Here is a 22047-nt window from a genome sequence, read left to right on the forward strand (position 1 = left end):
ATTCTGTCTGTCCCTGAGTAACAATTCTCTGGCACTCCGTAACAATTCTGTCTGTCCCTGAGTAACAATTCTCTGGCACTCAGTAACAATTCTGTCTGTCCCTGAGTAAAAATTCTGTGGCCCTAAGTAAAGTTTCTGTGGCCCTGAGTAACAATTCTCTGGCACTCCGTAACAATTCTGTCTGTCCCTGAGTATGAATTCCGTGGCCCTAACTAGCGTTTCTTTGTCCCTAAGTAAAGTTTCTGTGGCCCTCAGTAACAGTTCTGTGTCTGTGCGAGTAACAATTCTGTGTCTGTGCGAGTAACAATTCTGTGGCCCTAAGTAAAGTTTCTGTGGCCCTAAGTAACAATTCTCTGGCACTCCGTAACAATTCTGTCTGTCCCTGAGTAACAATTCTCTGGCACTCAGTAACAATTCTGTCTGTCCCTGAGTAAAAATTCTGTGGCCCTAAGTAAAGTTTCTGTGGCCCTGAGTAACAATTCTCTGGCACTCCGTAACAATTCTGTCTGTCCCTGAGTAACAATTCTCTGGCACTCAGTAACAATTCTGTCTGTCCCTGAGTAAAAATTCTGTGGCCCTAAGTAAAGTTTCTGTGGCCCAGAGTAACAATTCTCTGGCACTCCGTAACAATTCTGTCTGTCCCTGAGTATGAATTCTGTGGCCCTAACTAGCGTTTCTTTGTCCCTAAGTAACAGTTCTGTGGCCCTGAGTAACAATTCTGTGTCTGTGCGAGTAACAATTCTGTGGCCCTAAGTAACAGTTCTGTGGCCCTCAGTAACAGTTCTGTGTCTGTGCGAGTAACAATTCTGTGTCTGTGCGAGTAACAATTCTGTGGCCCTAAGTAACAGTTCTGTGGCCTTCAGTAACAATTCTGTGTCTGTGCGAGTAACAATTCTGTGTCTGTGCGAGTAACAATTCTGTGGCCCTAAGTAAAGTTTCTGTGGCCCTAAGTAACAATTCTCTGGCACTCAGTAACAATTCTGTCTGTCCCTGAGTAACAATTCTCTGGCACTCAGTAACAATTCTGTCTGTCCCTGAGTAAAAATTCTGTGGCCCTAAGTAAAGTTTCTGTGGCCCTGAGTAACAATTCTCTGGCACTCCGTAACAATTCTGTCTGTCCCTGAGTAACAATTCTCTGGCACTCAGTAACAATTCTGTCTGTCCCTGAGTAAAAATTCTGTGGCCCTAAGTAAAGTTTCTGTGGCCCAGAGTAACAATTCTCTGGCACTCCGTAACAATTCTGTCTGTCCCTGAGTATGAATTCTGTGGCCCTAACTAGCGTTTCTTTGTCCCTAAGTAACAGTTCTGTGGCCCTGAGTAACAATTCTGTGTCTGTGCGAGTAACAATTCTGTGGCCCTAAGTAACAGTTCTGTGGCCCTCAGTAACAGTTCTGTGTCTGTGCGAGTAACAATTCTGTGTCTGTGCGAGTAACAATTCTGTGGCCCTAAGTAACAGTTCTGTGGCCTTCAGTAACAATTCTGTGTCTGTGCGAGTAACAATTCTGTGTCTGTGCGAGTAACAATTCTGTGGCCCTAAGTAAAGTTTCTGTGGCCCTAAGTAACAATTCTCTGGCACTCAGTAACAATTCTGTCTGTCCCTGAGTAACAATTCTCTGGCACTCAGTAACAATTCTGTCTGTCCCTGAGTAAAAATTCTGTGGCCCTAAGTAAAGTTTCTGTGGCCCTAAGTAACAATTCTCTGGCACTCAGTAACAATTCTGTCTGTCCCTGAGTAACAATTCTCTGGCACTGAGTAACAATTCTGTCTGTCCCTGAGTAAAAATTCTGTGGCCCTAATTAAAGTTTCTGTGGCCCTAAGTAACAATTCTCTGGCACTCAGTAACAATTCTGTCTGTCCCTGAGTAACAATTCTCTGGCACTCAGTAACAATTCTGTCTGTCCCTGAGTAACAATTCTGTGGCCCTAATAACGTTTCTGTGGCCCTAAGTAACAATTCTCTGGCACTGAGTAACAATTCTGTCTGTCCCTGATTATGAATTCTGTGGCCCTAACTAGCGTTTCTTTGTCCCTAAATAACGATTCTGTGGCCCTCATTAACAAGTCTGTGTCCCTGAGTAATGGTTCTCTGTCCCTAAGTAACTTTTCTCTGTCCCCAATTATCGTTTCTGTGGCCCTAACTCTGTCCCTGTCCCTAGTACAGAGCGGTCTGCCTCTGTTCAATAACTGCAGGCAAATGAAGAATTCCAAAATGGCCGCTATTTATAGCTCGACCATTACACAGTGCTGGCTGGCTGGCTGCTGATAGGCTGATGCGATCACATGTAGTTGAGGAATGCATTATGGGTCAGCGCGCCTTGTCTGCGCGCCTTCCCAGACATCCCCGCTCCGTCGCCGCACATGTCAGCCGCCATTTTCTGAAAAATTTCGATTCGCGTGTCCGAATTAGGCTATTTTTCGGATTCGGCACGAATCTAAATTTTTCCGATATTCGACTCGAATTCCACTTCGGATACTTCGATTCGCTCATCTCTAATCATAATGAGCATTTATTACCAGCTCCTGGAAAAGCCAACATTTAGAGGAATGTTTCAATACGCCCGTGTGCATGAGGCCTTATGTTCTTAGATCAAAATATAATTAAAAATACAATTGAGTTAGCTAGACAGGTCCACTATAGCAACACCTGGATTAAATACTTAACCACTGAGCATTTTTTTGAAGAGTGTCTTTTAAACAATACCTCCTTTGCTATTTATGAATAGAACTGCACATCTAGCATTGTTGGGTTCTAAGAAACATCAATTATATGGCATTTATCATACACATTTCTCAAAATAATACAGCAAAAAAGATATTTCATGCCTGGCTCATAGGCAGCCCACTCAGTACATGACCCTTCATTCATCTTCTAATAAAAATGGAACAATAAATAGCAGATTCAGCTGCTATTAAAAGCACAGCCACCGAGCTTATACTGATGGGAGAGAAAAGGGAGTGCCTGAAAATAGTCACTAGGTATGACCCATACATAGTGTGAAGTGGTTTATATCATATCGTAGAGATGTTACCAGTTGTCATGTAAACACAAATGCCCTTATTCATATGTTATACAAATGCCTTTATTCACAATTCATACAGAGATACATCAATTCTGGGTTACAATGGTTATCAATGTGCCCAGGTTGATAAGCATAAGGGATGGTACAAGCAGGACCCCTTTAATCTACTATTCATTTCTAAAGTGATCATAAATCCATGAGATTTTGTAACCATGGACAATGAGGATATACAGTATGTACAGTGGGAAGGAGGAGTTGCTTAAAGGGTATTTCAAGGCAAAATTACACAGCAACATATGCAGTACATCTCTGCAATATATGCCCATTTCCCTGTGTTTTATCCCTATAAAGACCCTGCAAATACAGAAAATACCCATTGTTCTGCCAGAAATACACTCAGCTCCTAATTTTCTCTTGTGGAATGACACCACATGCTTTTTTTGTAGACTGAAATTCCATAAATTGGTGTCAGCCATGCCCAATTGTCTATTTTTAAACTACTGAATCAGTTCCATTTTTCTCATCTTCCCAACATAGAGACATATTGTTCTGTATTCCATTATAAGAAATTGGAGGACTCCTTGAGATAACACAGAAAGTGTAGTGAGGACACAGGAAAACTCTGAATCTCTGACACTATCAACAGGTATTTTTTTCACTTAATAAACAGATAAAACAAAATGGGTCAAATAAGGGAAGATCATTGTTAGGTTTTATATACACTTTAACCACATGCTGCCCAGCCACTGTAGAAATACGTTGGCAGGGCGGCACGGCTGGGCAAAACTACGTTTTAAAACATGTGTCTGCAAAACAGGTAGGGGGCGTGCACGAGGCGCGCCACCGCCCTACCTGTCCCGCCGATCACAGCCGCGGATGTCAGTCGCCGGGTCACAGCCGGTCGTTACCGGCTGTGTCCCGCGATTAGCGGCAATCACTGACAGAGAGCAGGGCTGCAGTAGCTCTGCTTTCTGTCAGTTCCCTGTCAGCTCCTGACATGCTGAGCCGGAGAGAAGAGTTTATCTCTCCAGATCAGTGTGTTCCCGTGCAGTACACACCCCTGCCCCCTAGTAAGACACTCCCCTCACATAGTTAACCCTTTCAGTAAATAAAAAAGTTAACCCCTTCCTCCCCAGTGCCATTAGTACAGTGTCAGTGGTTTTTTTTTGCACTGATCACTGTATTGATGTCACTGGGGATGTCAGTGACCCTAAGTCAGTTCCCCCCCCAGTGTCAGAATGGCAGTCCCGCCATAAGTCGCTGATCGCCGCCATAAGTCACTGATCACCGCCATAAGTCGCTGATCGCCGCCATTATTAGTATAAAAAAAAATAGAAAATCCCAGTATCTTTACCGCCATTTGTAAACGCTATAACTTTCATGTAAACCAATTAATTTACACGTATTGGGGTTTTGTTTAGCAAAGACATGTCGCAGAATACATTTTGGCCGAAATTTATGACGAAATTTGATTTTTACATTTTTTTTATTGGACATGTTTTATAGCAAAAAGTCCAAAATATAGCTTTTTTCTCAAAATTGGCAGCGTTTTTTTTTTATAGCACAAAAAATAAAAAACACACAGTCAATCAAATACCACCAGAAGAAAGCTCTATGTGTGTTAAAAAAAGGACATAAATTTCATTTATGTATCGTATTGCATGACCGTACAATTGTCCGTTAAACTAACGCAGCGCTGTATAGCAAAAAAATGGCGTAAATTGCAGTATCTATACCATAGTTTGTAGACGCTATAACTTTCACACAAAGCAATCAATATACACTTATTGGGATTTTTTTTTACCAAAAACATGTAGCAGAATACATTTTGGCCTAAATTTATAACTAACTTTGAGTTTACTATATATTTTTTATAGCTGAAAGTAAAAAATATTGTTTTTCTTCAAAATTGTTGGCCTTTTTTTGTTTATAGCGTGAAAAATAAAAAGCACACAGGGGATCAAATACCACCAAAAGAAAGCTCTATTTGTGTGAAAAAAAGGACGAAAATTTCGTTTGGGTGCAGCATTGCACGACCGCGCAATTATCAGTTGAATTAGTGCAGCGCCGAGTAGAAAAAAGAGGCCTGGTCATTAAGGGGGGTAAATCCTTCCGAGGGCAAGTGGTTAAAGAAGAAACTGAATGTGACAGGAGATAAATTTATAGGCTTTATTGCTCAGATACATATATTAAGGTGTTAGTTCATCTCTACAGAAAAAATTTAAAGGTGAAATAACACCAGACACCCTCCCCAGCTCCCTAGTCCCTGCTGTACTCATGTCCGGAGTTGGCGTCAGCACCCCCAAATTGATTCTGATCGAGCAGTGCTGTCACATTGACGGCACTCAGCAATCAGAATCCATCCTGTGTTAGTTCACCTATACATTTATTTCTGTAAAGGTGGACTAACCCTTTATAAAGATTTAAAAAAACATAAATCTTTGAAATATTTCAACACATTTAATAAGATATTGCTGCATTTGCATTTTTTTTAAATTATACATTAGGGTTATTGTAGAATCCCTATATATTAATTTTTTTGCTTTTTATCTATTTTAGTAACAGGACACCTTCTTTGTGGTAACATTGAATGAGTGTGATTTCACAGCTACGTTTTTATGTTTATTAATAAAATATTAGACTGAATGGAAATTCATCTTTCATTTTCTTGAAACAGGACAACTACTAAAAACTACTAAAAACAGTTGTTTTGATTGGATACAATATTTTATAGGGTTCCACACATTGCTCAGGGTTTCATTGATAACATAGTAAGCTACGAAATGATCACCTCTGCTTCACACAATATTGAATGTACATAGTCAAGACTTGGGGGTTGATTAACTCAGTGACCTCCAAACTGCGGCCCGTAGGCCGGATGTGGCTCTCTGCTTGCCTTTATCTGACCCTTGGGGCACCATTCCATCCACTGGCCTCAATGATGGGGCACTATTCCTCCCACTGATACCAATGATCAAGCAATATTCCTCCCACTGATACCAATGATGGGGCACTATTCATCCCACTGATACCAATGATGGGGCACTATTCATCCCACTGATACTAATGATGGGGCACTATTCCTCCCACTGACACCAATGATGGGACACTATTCATCCCACTGATACTAATGATGGGGTAGTATTCATCCCACTGATACTAATGATGGGGCACTATTCCTCCCACTGATACCAATGATGGGACACTATTCATCCCACTGATACTAATGATGGGGTAGTATTCATCCCACTGATACTAATGATGGGGCACTACTCCTCCCACTGAAACCAATTATGGGACACTATTCCTTCCACTGATACCAACGATGGGGCACTATTCCTCCCACTGAAACCAATAATGGGGCACTATTCCTCCCACTGATACCAATGATGGGGCACTATTCCTCCCAATGAAACCAATGATGGGTCACTATTCCTCCCACTGATACCAATGATGGGGCACTATTCCTCCCACTGATACCAATGATGGGGCACTATTCCTCCCACTGATACCAATGATGGGGCACTATTCCCCCCACTGATACCAATGATGGGGCACTATTCCTCCCACTGACATCAATGATGGGGCACTATTCCTCCCACTGATACCAATGATGGGGCACTATTCCTCCCACTGACATCAATGATGGGGCACTATTCCCCCCACTGATACCAATTATGGGGCACTATTCCTCCCACTGACGTCAATGATGGGGCACTATTCCTCCCACTGATACCAATGAAGGGGCACGATTCCTCCCACTGACAGAATAATGGGACACTATTTCTCCTGCAGACACCAGTGATGGGACATTATTCCTCCCACTATATCCCAGGATGGGACATTGTTTACTCCCACAGTAAGTTGAGAACTCACTCTGTGTTCATCCTAGTAGATATGGTGAAGTTGCATTTGAATCAATAATTCAATCACATAAACAGCTGATTTTGTTTTTAAATTAATTTGCACATGTTTGGGAATTGAAAGTAAACATACAGTTGTTTCACTTATTCAGTTATTTACTAAGAAAAGCAAGTGTTTTCGACTATAGACCTCATAATTAAAATACGTTACCCACTGAAAAATAAAATGACCAAATCATGATTCTCTAATTTCTGATTACGTAACAAGAAGGTTTTAACAAACATATAGAATATCATGTTGCACTTCATTACCAATCCAGTTTCCTGCACATGCACTAACAAAAACAGGTTTTAGTGGGCTGCACAGTCAGCTATCAAGGAAAGGAAACAGTTTGTTATTTTCCAATGTGTTTTTGCCCTGTTCAGCTAGGCATTTGTATGCCTTTATTTCATCATGTTGTTAGAAAAAATATGAGGGTGTTTTGCTAATCTCAGTCCTGTGTATCCAGTGAAACCCTGAAACGTGAGAAATGTGAGAAATCCAATTCCACACTAGCGGCTGGACAGGAGCCAACATCCACAATACTTTGGAGAGGAGTATGCTCAGGTATGACGAAGCTGCCTGCCAGCTGATGGACATTATTACAGCATCTTTCACTGTACCTTTAAATTATCTCTACCATAGAAGGCTGTATAATGACCTCCTGAGACAAGGCTGTCCCGCTCACCCCTCTATGGCCTCATCTTTACTATTAAGTCAACACTTCTGTCATTTAAAACCAATCAATTGCCAGTTAACTGTTCTGATAAGGCACTCCCCTGAGATTCACTGCTATGCTAAGCCCTGTGAAAATACTAATCAAAATGGAAAAAAAAAAAAAGTTCACTTTACCACTGATGCAAACACAGATTATTTAGCAGAGTCAGGTCAGGGTTTAACATTTTAACTGTTGACCTGGAAAACATTTCCATGTTTCCTGTTTAATTTGTTTGTGTTAGTAACATAAGTCATAAAAAGATGTTGGTAAAGTAGTACAAAGAAAAATATTAAAACTTTAATGGTTGTTCCAGAAAACTGAATTTTAAAGTGGTTCTAAAGTCTCTTTACCATAGTACATTCTATGCATTAAAGTAAAGTGCCCCACTACCTGTTCCCCCACACCCCAAGTACCCTAAACACTTACCTGCCTCCGAACCGTGCTGTGTGTGTCTATGGCACACATAGAAAGAAAGATCAGAGATCACTCGCTGAGGGACTCCAGAAAAGGTGGTAAGTGATCACTCTGCGTAATATTATTGCACAGGGCAGGTAAGTATAGCATCTTCTTTTATTTTAAATATAAAACTAAAATTATCCCTTACAATCACTTTAAGGTAGGCTCTGCAATGAATCATATCCTGCAAAAGCAAAATTATTTTTTTAATCACCATAAAACTAAAGCTACAACTTTTTTTTTGTGTGTAGGGAAAAATAAGGGATGAGAACCCTTGTCATTTTTTTTATGCTGCTGTGTCCACTTAGGGAAATTTCCCTTCACTTTCTGTTCTACCCACATGGAAGAAAAATATATTTTGAATATATTTCAAAAATATTCTTCCCAAATATATTGACATATATTTGAAATGCTACAATTTTTGCCGTATTCAATATATTTCAATATATACTTCAATAAATAAATAAATATATATATATATATATATATTCATATATATAATATAAAATGTATTATATAATATATATATAAAATTTTATATATATATATAAAATATATATATATATATTAAGTAATATATATATATATATATATATATATATATATATATATATATATAGTATGTTGAAATGCGTTTTTATTACAAAATATATGAAAAATATTTTTAAAAATACATTCTCAAATATTCTGTATGTCTTTAAAAATACATTTATTCTACATTTTTGGAATGCATTTACAACTATATATAAAAATATATGCTAAAATTACTTTCTTATATGTTAAAAAAAATCTGAAGAATATATTTTAAAAATATATATTTTTAAAAATATTTTTCATATATTTTGTAATATATAAAAAAAGCATTTCAACATGCAGTATATATATATATATATATATATATATATATATATACATACATATATGTATGTGTGTGTATTGCAATATATTGACACGCAGATTTCACTTGCAGAGATATCAGTTGACATCAGTTTTCATGCATGCTTCAATGAGTTTTATACACCTTGCAGATTCCTGACACTCAGCATCATGGTGTGAACGAGACAAAAAAAAATTGAAAGAATATACACTTTTACATGTAAATTGGATTTTTTTCTCAAGTTGCCCATGTATCAGTTAGTAATAACAATCTGAGCTGTCTGTGTATTAAAACAGTGTAACAAGTAAAAAAACTTACATATTCTTAAATAATATATGTAAAAATTATTTAAGCATGCAGACCTGACCAGGGTATTCAGGCATCAATGACTCCTTTTCACAATATGGTTAGGTCTCTAAGGTTAAGACTCTGTTTTTGTTTTTGTTTTTTTTATTATTGCTTACTATTCCGTCTGTGATTTGAACTTCTTACTTAAACTCTTTACCTACTGTACAAATTTTGCACACATTTCCCAGCGTGATGACAATTTTGACAGCCAGCAGTGTTGATTTCTGAAGATCTCTGTCTGGATTGCTCTTATAAACTCAACTTAAATGGGTAATTAGCTGAAATATCTACTTGTAACCAGCTCACCACATCAGTGACGGTGTGGCAGGAAGAAAAGGAAAAATGTTAAGGGCTGCTGTTGGCTTCATGCCTAGAGAGGATGGAGCAAATCAAGGATCTGACAAGCCAAGAAAAGGAATGTTTTAATATGCAACCTCACAAATGTGTAGATTTTGATTCTGCATTTTCTTGCCAATATTAAATCTTTTGTCACAGAATACCTTATTGATTATATAGTATAAGCTCTTTATGGGCAGTGCTGACAATATGTCATTATGAAACTATGTCAGGAAAAAAATAAATACATTTTGGGATCCATTTTAATGACCTGTTAAAAAAAACGAATGTGGAAACTTTCAAACATTTAGCTTGGCACAAAATGCTTCACTTCGCACATGCAATATGAAAAACTAAATGACTGCTAAATAACCCAGCTAAGAAAAAAATCAAATGAAAATCAATCCATTTTAAAAGTGTGTGCACAGTATTTTGTTTTTGTCAGCATTTTCAGTTTCTATGCTATTTTGTTTTAATACCATGCCACAGCTTTTCTCTAACAGTCAATAGCGAAAAAATAGCTCTTCCTAGAAATGAAGACCTGGATGGACTGCACAGCTAAGGGAGATGAAGGAGTATGTGAAAAAAAGAAGAGAAAAGGTTAAAAAAAAAAAAAAGGTTTGAGGGTGTTGCAAATGTTATTGACATTATCCGTAGTTGTGCCATCACAGTAGTGAATGGTCAGTTTAGTGACTAGGCTTAAACTATGTATAGTCTGAAAACCTATTCATGTCCAAGGTAAATTTTTGCTTGTATGTGGACATGATTGGATAACTAAAGTGAACGAACCTTAACTTTGTTTACGGAATCAAGAGAGCATTCACTTCCCAAAGCAAAATTTCTCTATTCCTTTAAAATATCAAATGATTCAAAGCTGACAAGTTTAACAGGAAATTACCCCCTCTTTTTTCTTCAAATTCAGTTTTATAAAATAGGCAACTATTCGGGGCAGAAATAGAGCCTCATACTGACTTATAGGAACTCTAAGATTTTCTGTTTTCAATCCGAGGTGGCCCAAATAATAGCTCCCTAACAAAAAGCTAAGATTCAAAGGTTCAAATTAGGAAATCTTGAACAATTCTGGTTTAGATGCTGACCCTATGTTTGCCAAACCTTTACCTTACAGTGGAACTAAACCCATCATATTAACGGTTCCAAAAAACAGTGATATTTCTGGATTGCTAACTGTCAACCTGCTTGCGCTCTCAACAAAACTGTCAAACCTTCAGATGGCTGGAGTCATAACTGACCACATGTGCAGCACCATGGCAATGCAGATCAAACAGAAGTTAAGATGTCAGCTTTCTTGGTTGATATAGAAAGAAGGTTTGGTTCCATTGTAGCTGAAAACAATGATTTTTTTTTAACCACTTGCCCTCCAGAGATTTACCCCCGTTCCTGCCAGGCCATTTTTTGTGTTACGGAGCTGCATTACCTTAACTGACAATTGCGTGGTCATGCAATGCTGCACCCAAATTAAATTTATTTCCTTTTTTCCCACAAATGGTGCTTTCTTGGTGGTATTTGATCACCTCTGCGTTTTTTATTTTTTGAGCTTTAAACAAAAAAAGACCAACAATTTTGAAAATAAATCAATATTTTTGACTTTTTGCTATAAAACATCCAGTAAAAAAAGAAAAAAAAATCAAATTTCGTCATAAATGTAGGCAAACATGTATTCTGCTACATGTCTTTGCTAAATAAAATCCCAATACGTGTAAATTAATTGGTTTGCATGAAAGTTATAGTATCTACTAATAGCAGTATATATACTGGACTTTTTTTTATACTAGTAATGGCGGCAATCAGCGACTTATAGTGAAACTGCGGCGGGCATTCTGACACTGGAGGGAACTGATTAACTGCCAATGACATCCCCAGTGATACTAATACAGTGATCAGTGCTAATAAAAAGCACTGACACTGTACTAATGACACTGGGGAGGAAGGGGTTAACATCTGGGGTGATCAAAGTGTTAACTGTGTGTTGTGTGTGTTTCACATTATGTGCTGTGTGCTGATTTACTGTGTAAGCATGCTGCTTTGTATTGCTTTCCTATGCAGAGCAACACAAAGCAGCATGGTGCTACTGACAGGGGAGAGATCTGTATTGTTTACATACAGACCTCTCCCCTGTCAGTGATCCTCGGCGATCGCCGGGTGCCAGAAGGGAATCTCTGTGATCCGGTGATCGACAGCTGTAGCCGCCAACAGCACAATGGGTAAGGCAGCGCCCCCTACCCAGAATTACAAAAAAACGTATATATACATGATTTTGTGCATCCCTGCCACCTTGTAGCAGTATTTCTGCTATAGGGCAGCCGGGAAGCGGTTAAATAACCTTCAAGACCTTTTTGGATCTCATGCTATTATGGCCCCCAAATCTTTCAACAAAATTGAAAAATGTAGAGCAGACACACATTCTTATCTGCAGTCTGAATCCATATACTTTTTATCCTACAAAGCTTTTAGTCAACTGATGAATAAACCTTTCTTCTACAGTCAAGTTTTATTTGCAGAACATAGGAAAGGATATAGAAAATGGACATTAGATACTGTATGCACTGTACCTGCAGTAAACGATAACATATGCCTTGTTTCTAAAAAAAAAAATGCCTCCAAGCTTGTTGGTTTGTTATTGTGTAATCTGATGCCCTTTGTGTTTGAATTCCATTGTTAAAAACTAGCAGTGCGTTAAATACGTGTGCTAGGTTAAGCTTTGTTTCCTCGGCCTTCTGCACACTCCCATAACAGACTATGGACTGAAAGACATGGGGTTTGCACATGTAATATATTAGGGCTGGCAAACATTTCAGACAACAATATGTAAAATATATCTGAAGTGGAGTAGCAAGGCATAAGCAAACCTAGCATGCTGGACCTCTAGGAGATTTTGTGTACAAACGAGAGATTATTTCACTCAGATAATGATTACAGAGTATCAAACTACACAACTACTCTTCTTTAGAAGCAGCCCATAATTCTGGATATCCAATCAGTTATGTTCCCTTTTTTTTGGAAAAGTCATAACTGATCACATCTAGATGCTAAATATTGTTAGATTCTTAACCCATTTTCCGTAAGCTGATATTTCCGTCAAGGAACTGTCTGTCAAGAACTTTGTACAGTAATAATTCTGCTAAAAAAGCAGTTTAAGTCGAATTGACTGTAAATTTCACCATGGCATATTACGACAAAAGTATCCAGTCTATCTGGGGTTCTCCACATACAACCCAAGTTGTTCTCTGCACTGTCAAAATGACAAGGATCTGATGATGGCCATATATGTGTATGAGTATTTTTTGTGTTTCCTAAAGGAAAGACTGCTTTAGTGAATGACCACACAACCATACCATCCTAAGCCCTTAGGCTTCCTTTACTTATCTCTTACCCAGATAAGGCTATGGTTTGATTGACACACTTATATGATGTCAAATGAACCTACAACTAATTTGCAAAGGAAAAACAACTTAGTGTTTTCTGTAAACATTGATATGTATTGTAAACTACCTGTATTGTTAACAATATCTTTGATGCATGCCTCTCAGAAGAGAATCCCATGCCAGTGGGGTCTATTGATAAGAATGATTGAGAAGAAAGATTAGGGTCATGGCTTAAAGCAACCAATTGCTAACAAATACATTCATACAGTGTCAACATGTTCTGCAGTGCAGAAAAGGAATATACATGTTATTCCCTGCCCTAAAGAAGTTTGCAATCTAATTTCCTTTTAACAGTCATAAAAGCACTAGAGACCATTTGGCACCAGTTTGTTTTTCAATTGTGGGATGAGAGCAGGGCAAACATTAGACACCCAAATTACATGAAGGAGAAATTAAAATGCAAACTCCATGCACATAGTATACCAGTGGGAATAGAATCCAGGACCACAGTGCTGCAAGGCATGAATGCTAGTCAGTCACTGATTTTAGCCACTAGGGAAAATGAGACTTAAGATCTTACAATTGGTATTAGAAAACAGCTTGATTTTCTTTCTACTAATCTGATATGAGATGACTAAGTCAATAGGTTTTTTTTTTTTCAAATAAAATATTTTGCTGTTTTGTAATCCCACACTACTGCTAATGTATTTGGCCATCCAGTTAGAACTCAAATAACAGAGAACAATGGCTAGAATGGGAAACGGGTTTTTCCCATCAGCTGAAGCACTAAATCAACCCAGACAGCCCTTTTTTCATTCATATACCCTTGTATTGCTTGATCAACACAATTACTGTAGGAATAGATGCCTGGTGATTATGGCTGGGTCTATGGTATAATTGCAAAACAGCAACAACTAACTTTCATATGGAATGTTCTACTTAATCTTCCAGGTTACAGATATCATACCTGCATGTAGAAAAATCTTGTAAAACACATTTACAAGTAGTATTGAAAACTGTTGTATTTCACACTTACAAGCTAAGCAAACATATTACTGATTGCTGTTTCTGTACAAGTACAGTGAGTGCACTAATTGTGCAGTTACCATCATTTATGAACACTTGAATGACTTGACAAAAGACTTGGTTGGACCTATTCATATGTAAGCTCCACCCTTTCATTGTGAAGAGGGTTTAGTGACAGCATTGTAATAAGCTCCAATGTTATAGCTTATGCTTGCTATAGAATTACTTATGACAATGGAATCTGGGTCACATTAAACTGGGAGACTCAGTAAAGAGTGCCCTAGGTTATATGAAAATCTTAATTTATATCCAAGCAGCATTTCAGTCTGCCAGATGATCACAAATACTAAGGACACCAACTATGAACTATGATTATAAATGATCACTGTAATAGAATCTTTCTAAAATCTAGAAATATTGCAGGAGACGTAACAGCTATATCTTTTAAACCTAATCTCCATCAAACAGTTACATATCTGAAACACATAAATGCAAAATCCTTCAACTGCCAATGGATTTGTAAGAGCCTGTGTCAATGTGCTGTGTCAATCAGACAGATTTTGCATTTTCATTCAAGTTTTTTGTTATATATTTTTCTTTATTTATGCTCCTCACTGTACACCAAAGAAACAAGACCACAAGCCAGACAAATGGAGGTAAAGGTGAGCACACATTGCAGTGACAGTAGACATGTGGCACCCTCAGTTTCCTTCACCAAAATTAAAATGTAAGTAGAAGCTATAAAGCGTGGCTTGTTATTAAAGATACTCTGCACCAGGGGTGCTCAAACTCTAGAAGAGCAATGGCCATATAAGTTATTTGGTAACTGATCTTGGGCCAAAATGAAATGAAATGGTTCAGAATTTAGAATTTTTTATTTTAAATAGCATAATGAACATTTTACTCCTGCAGCTGCTGAATGCCTGCAGGAGGGAGAGGAGAAGAATCCGGCTTTCAGTGTGAAAGTAGCCTAATAACTCTTTTTTAAAAGTGCTATATGCCCATAAACTGACCTTTTTCGCATTGCTAGGCTGCTAGAAAGGTCCCAGGTGAAGTGCACTTGATATCACTCCTGGGACAGTAGCCAGTGCTAAAGAGGAAGCATTGGCTTGTGTGGCTCCTGCTCCTGATGTGGCACTTTGCTTCCTCAGCTTCCAGTGCCGGCTCCATGCACAGAGATGATCATTGGCACCCCATGATATAGTTTTCCCATCCTGCCATCCTAGAGCATGAAGTCATGGGCCACATCAGAGTGCTCCTCAGGCTACATGTGACCTGTGAGCCATGGGTTGAGCACCCCTGCTCTACAAGATCTTTGAGAATTCGAGTTATGAGCTTTGCTAAGAATACAGTAGATAAAAGCAGCAGAGGATATAGAAAGGCAAAGGAAGGGAAAACAAATTGGTGGATCAGAAAGGGGAATTAGGGCGGCGAGAGAACAGGAAGTGGGAAGAGTGTAGTTTAGGGAGAAAAGGCAAAGCCCAGGAAGATGGAAGGGGCCAAAGCCCTGCAGCTTCTATAAAACTGGGTTGCAATGTGCCACTGTACATAGCAGACCATACCCTGCATTAGTCATCCAGAATACATTCCCCAACAAATTTATCAGAAGACCAACGTGAAGAAGGTCAAATGCAGGTCAGAAGTAAGCCAGCTTCAGGTTAAATGCACCTCTCAATAAATTCTGAATTATCTCAGAAGGGTCCAAAATTATTCTCAAAGTGATACTATAAATATAAACCTAAAACCTCATCAACATTGGCTTTAATTTTATTTAGCCAGTGTTGTGAATCAGGCAAACCTGCCTACATCCCAGCCACGTGAAAGTCCTGAAATTTCTCTACAGCAATTAAACAATGTTGATCTAGGGTTCAGCCTGATGACTGGGTAAGGATGAGGCAGCAGCACACACTAGTATAGTTTACCATACTGTAACTATGTCTAGACAGGGTTGTGAGTTCTATTTGGGTGTTCTCCTAGTGTGAGTGTTGCTGTGCAGAGGATTACAAGAAGCTTGAGTTATAAGTACACAATGGATTGTTACTCAATAAATGTTTGCATATTAAATAGGCAACTTGAACATCTCTAAGGCTTAAACCATGCACAGTCAGCCTTTGCTGATAATCACAGTTTTATATGCTGATGCTACCTAGTGTAAGCTTTAAATTGGTGCTCCCTGTCATGTATGGTGGAACATCGGAGATAATTAACCGACAGATACAGAAAAAGCTGACAACTGTTTGCTGATCCTAAAATATGGTATATAAGAAGCAAAGTATAAAAATGTCTTAAACACTTATGACTAAACTCAGCAGAATATAACTGATATTTTTAGCCTAAAGCGATATGTGAAAGTAACATCCGCAGACAATCACAACTACCATTTGACGGATGGCTCACTTGACTGCTTGTTATAGTAGATATGCTACATTTTTCTGTGGTATGATTTCAAATTGAATATGCATTTTTTTTGGAACATGCTTGTTCTTTTTCTATAGTTTTAAGACATCAAACATGTTCTCTCAATAAATCCCTAAATGTTATTGCTAATAATATTGAGAATCCAAGAAATTGATTATATGTTCCAATCACAATTTGCTAGTAACAAAGAAAGATTCCCTGGGTCCCGGGTATGCATCAGCAAAACAAACTAATATTTCCAGAACAGCAAGGAGTAGTTTACTGCAGGGAAAGAGCAACACTCCATATCTCCACCTATAGCATTGCTCCACTGGTCAGATCTATTCTACAACCAATGTCTGTAGTGTTCGCAAATATTTTGAAAAGCACATTTTGGGCCAAATAAGGTACCCAGTAAAATGAGAAGCACAGCAATGATGCCATTTAGCTTATGAGCATTGGTGAGTGCATTGACTCCCAAATCAGGCACTGAGAATGTTTTGGTTTGCTTCTACAGAAAATCATACAATACACAATGCATGGTTACCTAAAATACAGAATTTAGTGACCTTTTCAGCCAGATTTGCATACGACCCAAAAATTTGATGATTTTTCTGTATAAGTCATCATAGCCTATGGGTTATATTTGACCTGTACAGATAGTTGCATTTTGTCCTACAAAAGCTCAAGTAAATCTCACCACATAGCTTGCTTAAATATGTTTGATATCCTGTCCCATCTTTCTGCATAAGGCCTGAGATAGCATAGAAAGCATGGATACACCATTGTCTGATTTCTATGAAAGTAATTATTACACTTGTTTTAGAATGGCACTGCCAGCAGTCGGTGCCAGTAGTCAGCATGCATTTAAAAGCTAGGTACCTAATAATGATTGTTTTTTTCAATGAGGACCCATGATATTTAGCTAAAACTCAGAAAGTTGAACTCCGGGCACAAACATTTAAATTTTTTTCTTCCACAGCCACAAAATAATAAAAATCCACTTTGTGTGCACCAAATGCCTTTCTAAACCCATTTAGATCAGCAGGCCCACCCACTACAGGCAACCAGCTGAAAACTACAGAAGAGGGTGGATACAAGACCTGTCACTCTGCACAAGGAGAGAGAGCAGTAGTGACAGGTCTTTATTGCAGGCGGTTTCACCCTTGATTACTGCACAGATTTGGAGGAAATACACAAAGCACACAACTAGATTTTCTTGCTCTTGAGTTTAGCTTTAAAGGAATGCTAAGTGATGTGACAGGTACAGTTCATTGTCACACAGTCCTTGAGCACACAAGATGATCCTAGGACAATTCACTGTTTAGCAAAGCAGTGTTTAAAAGAAATGATGATGAGGGCATAACCCTTGATAAAAAAAAATCAAAAATCAGTCTACAGACTACAAATTATGGTTGTTAGGTGTTATGGCGTCTGTATATCATTACTACATGAATGCTTGATTTTTCTCTGCCGGAATTCAGATTTTATTTGGAAGTAACTGGACTTGATGACTATTCCACCTATGTTTTATGACTATCACGGTTGCAGTGTTATACCAAATACTTTTCAAAGTATTATTGTGTGTGTTATCTGCTTTAGGAAGCTCAGCCTCCAACCTCTCATCCTACAATTTATATACCGGGGCACGTAATAATCCCTTATAATTAAACCGCCTGCTGTGTCTCATTGTTTAATTATAGGACTTCCTTTTTATATGCAAATAGTTATTTTATAAAAGTATTTTTAAATATAATTGTCAGTCGCAGAGTAACAGCCCTTATACTTTACATGTATTCATGCAACCAATGTATTATAATATTTCTTCACCTAAAGATGGAAGGCTTGAAGACACTTAAAGGATAACTCCAGCTGTGGAAAAAGTATAACAAATAAAATAATAACATAGCATATACAATTGCTATACATGCCATGGTGTAAATTAGTGTTATTGAAATTACTTTTCCTTTTCAATCTGCAGCTGCTGTAATATTATGTAAAAGTTAAAGCAATCTGGTCAGCCATACACTGCTGGTGTAACAGTTTTCCTGCTTGTGTGACTGGCTCACTGATTTACTAGAAGTCTGCATCAGGGGTGTTCCTAATGTTGGTGTCACCCAGAGCGATAACACTTGGTGACACCCCTCCGACGATCCCCGCAGAATGGATCGGATCTGCGGATTGAGCATAATGGATCGGAGTCCGATCCATTATGCTCCCCATTCCGCAGATCTGATCCATCCTGCGGGGATCGCCAGCATGCAACCTATATGGGGTGACACCGGACCCGCTCCATGAAAAGGTAACTTGTAAAGAAAGCCGACGATCGTCAGCTTGCTTTACAACTTACCTTTTTGTGGAGAGGGTCCGCTGTCACCCAGTGCGATAGGTGTCACCCAGTGCGGTGCGCACCCCTGCACCTGCCTTGGGACACCACTGGTCTGCATTAAAATACAAGTCATTTTTCAGGCACCCCCTGCAATAGGAATTTCAGTTTTGGTGATATACCGCCCAAAGGTTAAATACTTTTAAAGGGATGTAGAGTGTGAAGCTTTTCTCATTAGAACAATGAGAGTGCACCAGGTAATTATAATGAACCAGACCATCCAATTCAGAATCAGTCTGCATATGGCAAAACAAACAGCTATTTCTTAAGAGCAACAAAGGGTAGGAATCTGTTACAAAGTTTGTTAAAATCCCTGCAACGTACATTGATCACCCAGATAGCATTTTTTTTGCATAACAAATGTGAATTTACTCTTTATGCTATTTCATAAAAGAAACTTTCATTATATGAGTGAGCATGCATAGCAGGCAGCATAAGGATCTGATCCTGCTCTGAGCCCCTATGAATCCTATGTAAATACCAACTTTCTAAAAGCTGGTATTTGCAAGGGACATGTAACCTCCCAATGACAGTGAAGGGGTCTGGCAATTGATCACTCAGTTGTCTCGGGCAGTAAATCAGGCAGCAGGCGAGTGTAGCTAGGGAAGTTATCTGAGTTTCTGCTATACGCCATTATTATTATTATACAGTATTTATATAGCGCCAAAGGGTTTGCTCAGCGCTGTACAGTAGCAAGGGGGACAGAACTTGAGACAAAACGGTAACAATACAATGCACGAGGGGTTCGAGGGCCCTGCTCTTTCGAGCTTACATCAATAAAGGAAATTGTGAGCTTGCATAGTTGTCATGTATTCTCCCCCCATCCTGCTATCTGCACCTTCCTACTGTCCAGCAATGTGATGGATGGCCTTACTAACCAATTGGGGCAAGCCAAATGTTGCTTGAGTTTCGGTTGCACCTTTTTTTAAAACACCCAGAGATTTTAGGCCACTGGGATTCTCTTGAAGAAGCTAAAATAGGTACACTGCTTGGTTAAAAGAACATTTTACAAATATAGAGAAAATCTATTGGGGTGTGGCCAATATTAATCTTCAAGATATAATGATGCATAAATGATTTACATTTCTAATACATTTTGCTTAAATTAATCTAAGTTAAATTATTAAACCAAGACCTCTTTACCTAGACTAGAAAATTCAGGTATACAGTGCATAACTCGTGGTCTTGATCTCTGTTGTATATGTGTCCATGTTCTGTTGCTACTAATGTTTAAGTTTAGCCCATTCTGTTGAAGATCAAGTCCTTTAAAGTGCAGGCTAAGCAGTTGGATTTCCTAGTATGCCATTATCATAAAAGGGATTTCTAGGAAAGCTGTATTAACAATAGTCATTCCCCCTCCTCCTCCCCTTTTTTTTTTGTTAAAATAAAGCTACGATTATACATGTTGTGAAATCTTACTTAGTAAAGTAAAATGCAATAGTTCTAGAAAAGAACCATTTTATTTACTGGTTGAATTTTAGTCCCCTAAGTTATATAAAAATGTACATCCCAAGTTATGTAAAAACTGTAGGACTTTGACTATCTTTTCACTTTTGACCACATTCCTAGGCCAGGAGGTCCCCCTCACGGAGGAATATGCCCTTTTTTGTGTTAAACCCCTTGGTCTTTTTAAAGTTCAACTTAAACTCAAAGTTCACTCCCTTACTACCACTAAGTCTACAATCATCAAATAATGGAAAACCTCCACACTTTCTATAACTGAAACCCAGAATCACGCAGACTATGCTATGTCAAAAAGTAGAGGCCAGGGTGTCTGACACAATGCAAAAATACTTGGTTGTTTGGTACCTTTGGTTTACACATTTCCTTGTGTCTTATAGGCTTATAGGTTTGGCTAGGCCACAATTGTTCTATCTACATTTCTTCTCCTTAGGCTTGACCCTTATTTCCTGCCTCCTTCCTCCTGTCCCCCTCTAATGACATATTAATATAATTGATAGGATCAAGCCTGCTCAGCAATACACTTCTATATGCCTCTGACTATATTGTGAATATCTATAAAAATGTTCTAAAATGTTGCTTTCTCCTAGATTGTAAGCTCCAAGGAGCAGGGCCCTCTAACCCCTCGTGTATTGAATCGTATTGTTACTGTACTGTCTTGTGTCCTGTCTCCCATTATAATGTACAGCGCTGAGCAAACTGTTGGCGCTATATAAATCCTGTATAATATAATAATAATACTGTTATTTCTACAAATAGCTAATCTGGTACATATCTGGAATATGTTTTTGTAGCAACTCTTAACTTTTTCTATATTAACTGACTGTAATATATATTATCAACTCAATAAACATTTATTGAACCATAAAAACTGTAGGACATGGGTTGTACTAAATCTGACTCTAGAAAAGCCAAACAGAAAACGGTGCATACAGATTAACTGAGATAATTGTTTTTATCTCAGTTTTTTTAGGGCATTCTAAAGGTAAAAAGCAAAACTCATTTTAAGATTACAGCTGAAAATAAAATATTGTTTCCAAAATTCTGCTCCTAGTTCAGTACATGATTACTGACACAGTTCCAGCACAGTTCCAGATGCTCCAACATCACATAATTATGTAGAACAGTGTGTTTGCATTTTGGTATAACCACTAAATACGCAGTAAGAACTTTAAAGAAAATGCACTGCAGAGTAAACAGACACTCCCTGATAAAGAAAATGTCAGGTCTTTATTTAGCTCACCTTTTATCATAAATGTAATTACTTTGACATATAAAGACACTTACAAGCATATGTGCTTTTATACAGATTAAAGTTGGTTAACATAAATTCATACTATACAAAAAACGTAAAGTATTTTAAAAAGTGTTATTTACATCAATCAAAGCCCTGTAAACAGTATGTGACTGGAACAATGGGCCAGTAAGCCTAAACTGCGTGTTGTGTCGATGTGAACAGAAGCATACATTATATTACATTACATTATACAGTGTTTATATAGCGCCAAAGGGTTTGCTCAGCACTGTACATTATAGTGGGGGACAGTACGAGAGACAATACAGTAACAAAACAAAACACAAGAGGTTCGAGGGCCCCACTCTTTCAAGTTTACAATCTAGGAATACAAAATACATATATCTGCTTAAGAGTTCCACTCTAGGTTTAAAGTAAATGCCCAGGTGCTCACCCATAAAGAAATCCATATCAATCCAAAACTGGTTTAGAGGCACTCACA

General features: G+C 38.2%; 1 protein-coding gene across 2 annotated transcripts in view; it reads right to left on the reverse strand.

Moving 5' to 3' along the window:
* Positions 1–22047, reverse strand: part of NHS (NHS actin remodeling regulator) — a 298499-nt gene that overhangs the window by 220351 nt on the left and 56101 nt on the right. The window lies entirely within an intron of this gene.

The sequence above is a fragment of the Staurois parvus genome, unplaced genomic scaffold, assembly GCF_062004578.1.
Source record: "Staurois parvus isolate SC_StPar_1 unplaced genomic scaffold, SC_StPar_1.0 ptg000172l, whole genome shotgun sequence".
Taxonomy (NCBI): domain Eukaryota; kingdom Metazoa; phylum Chordata; class Amphibia; order Anura; family Ranidae; genus Staurois; species Staurois parvus.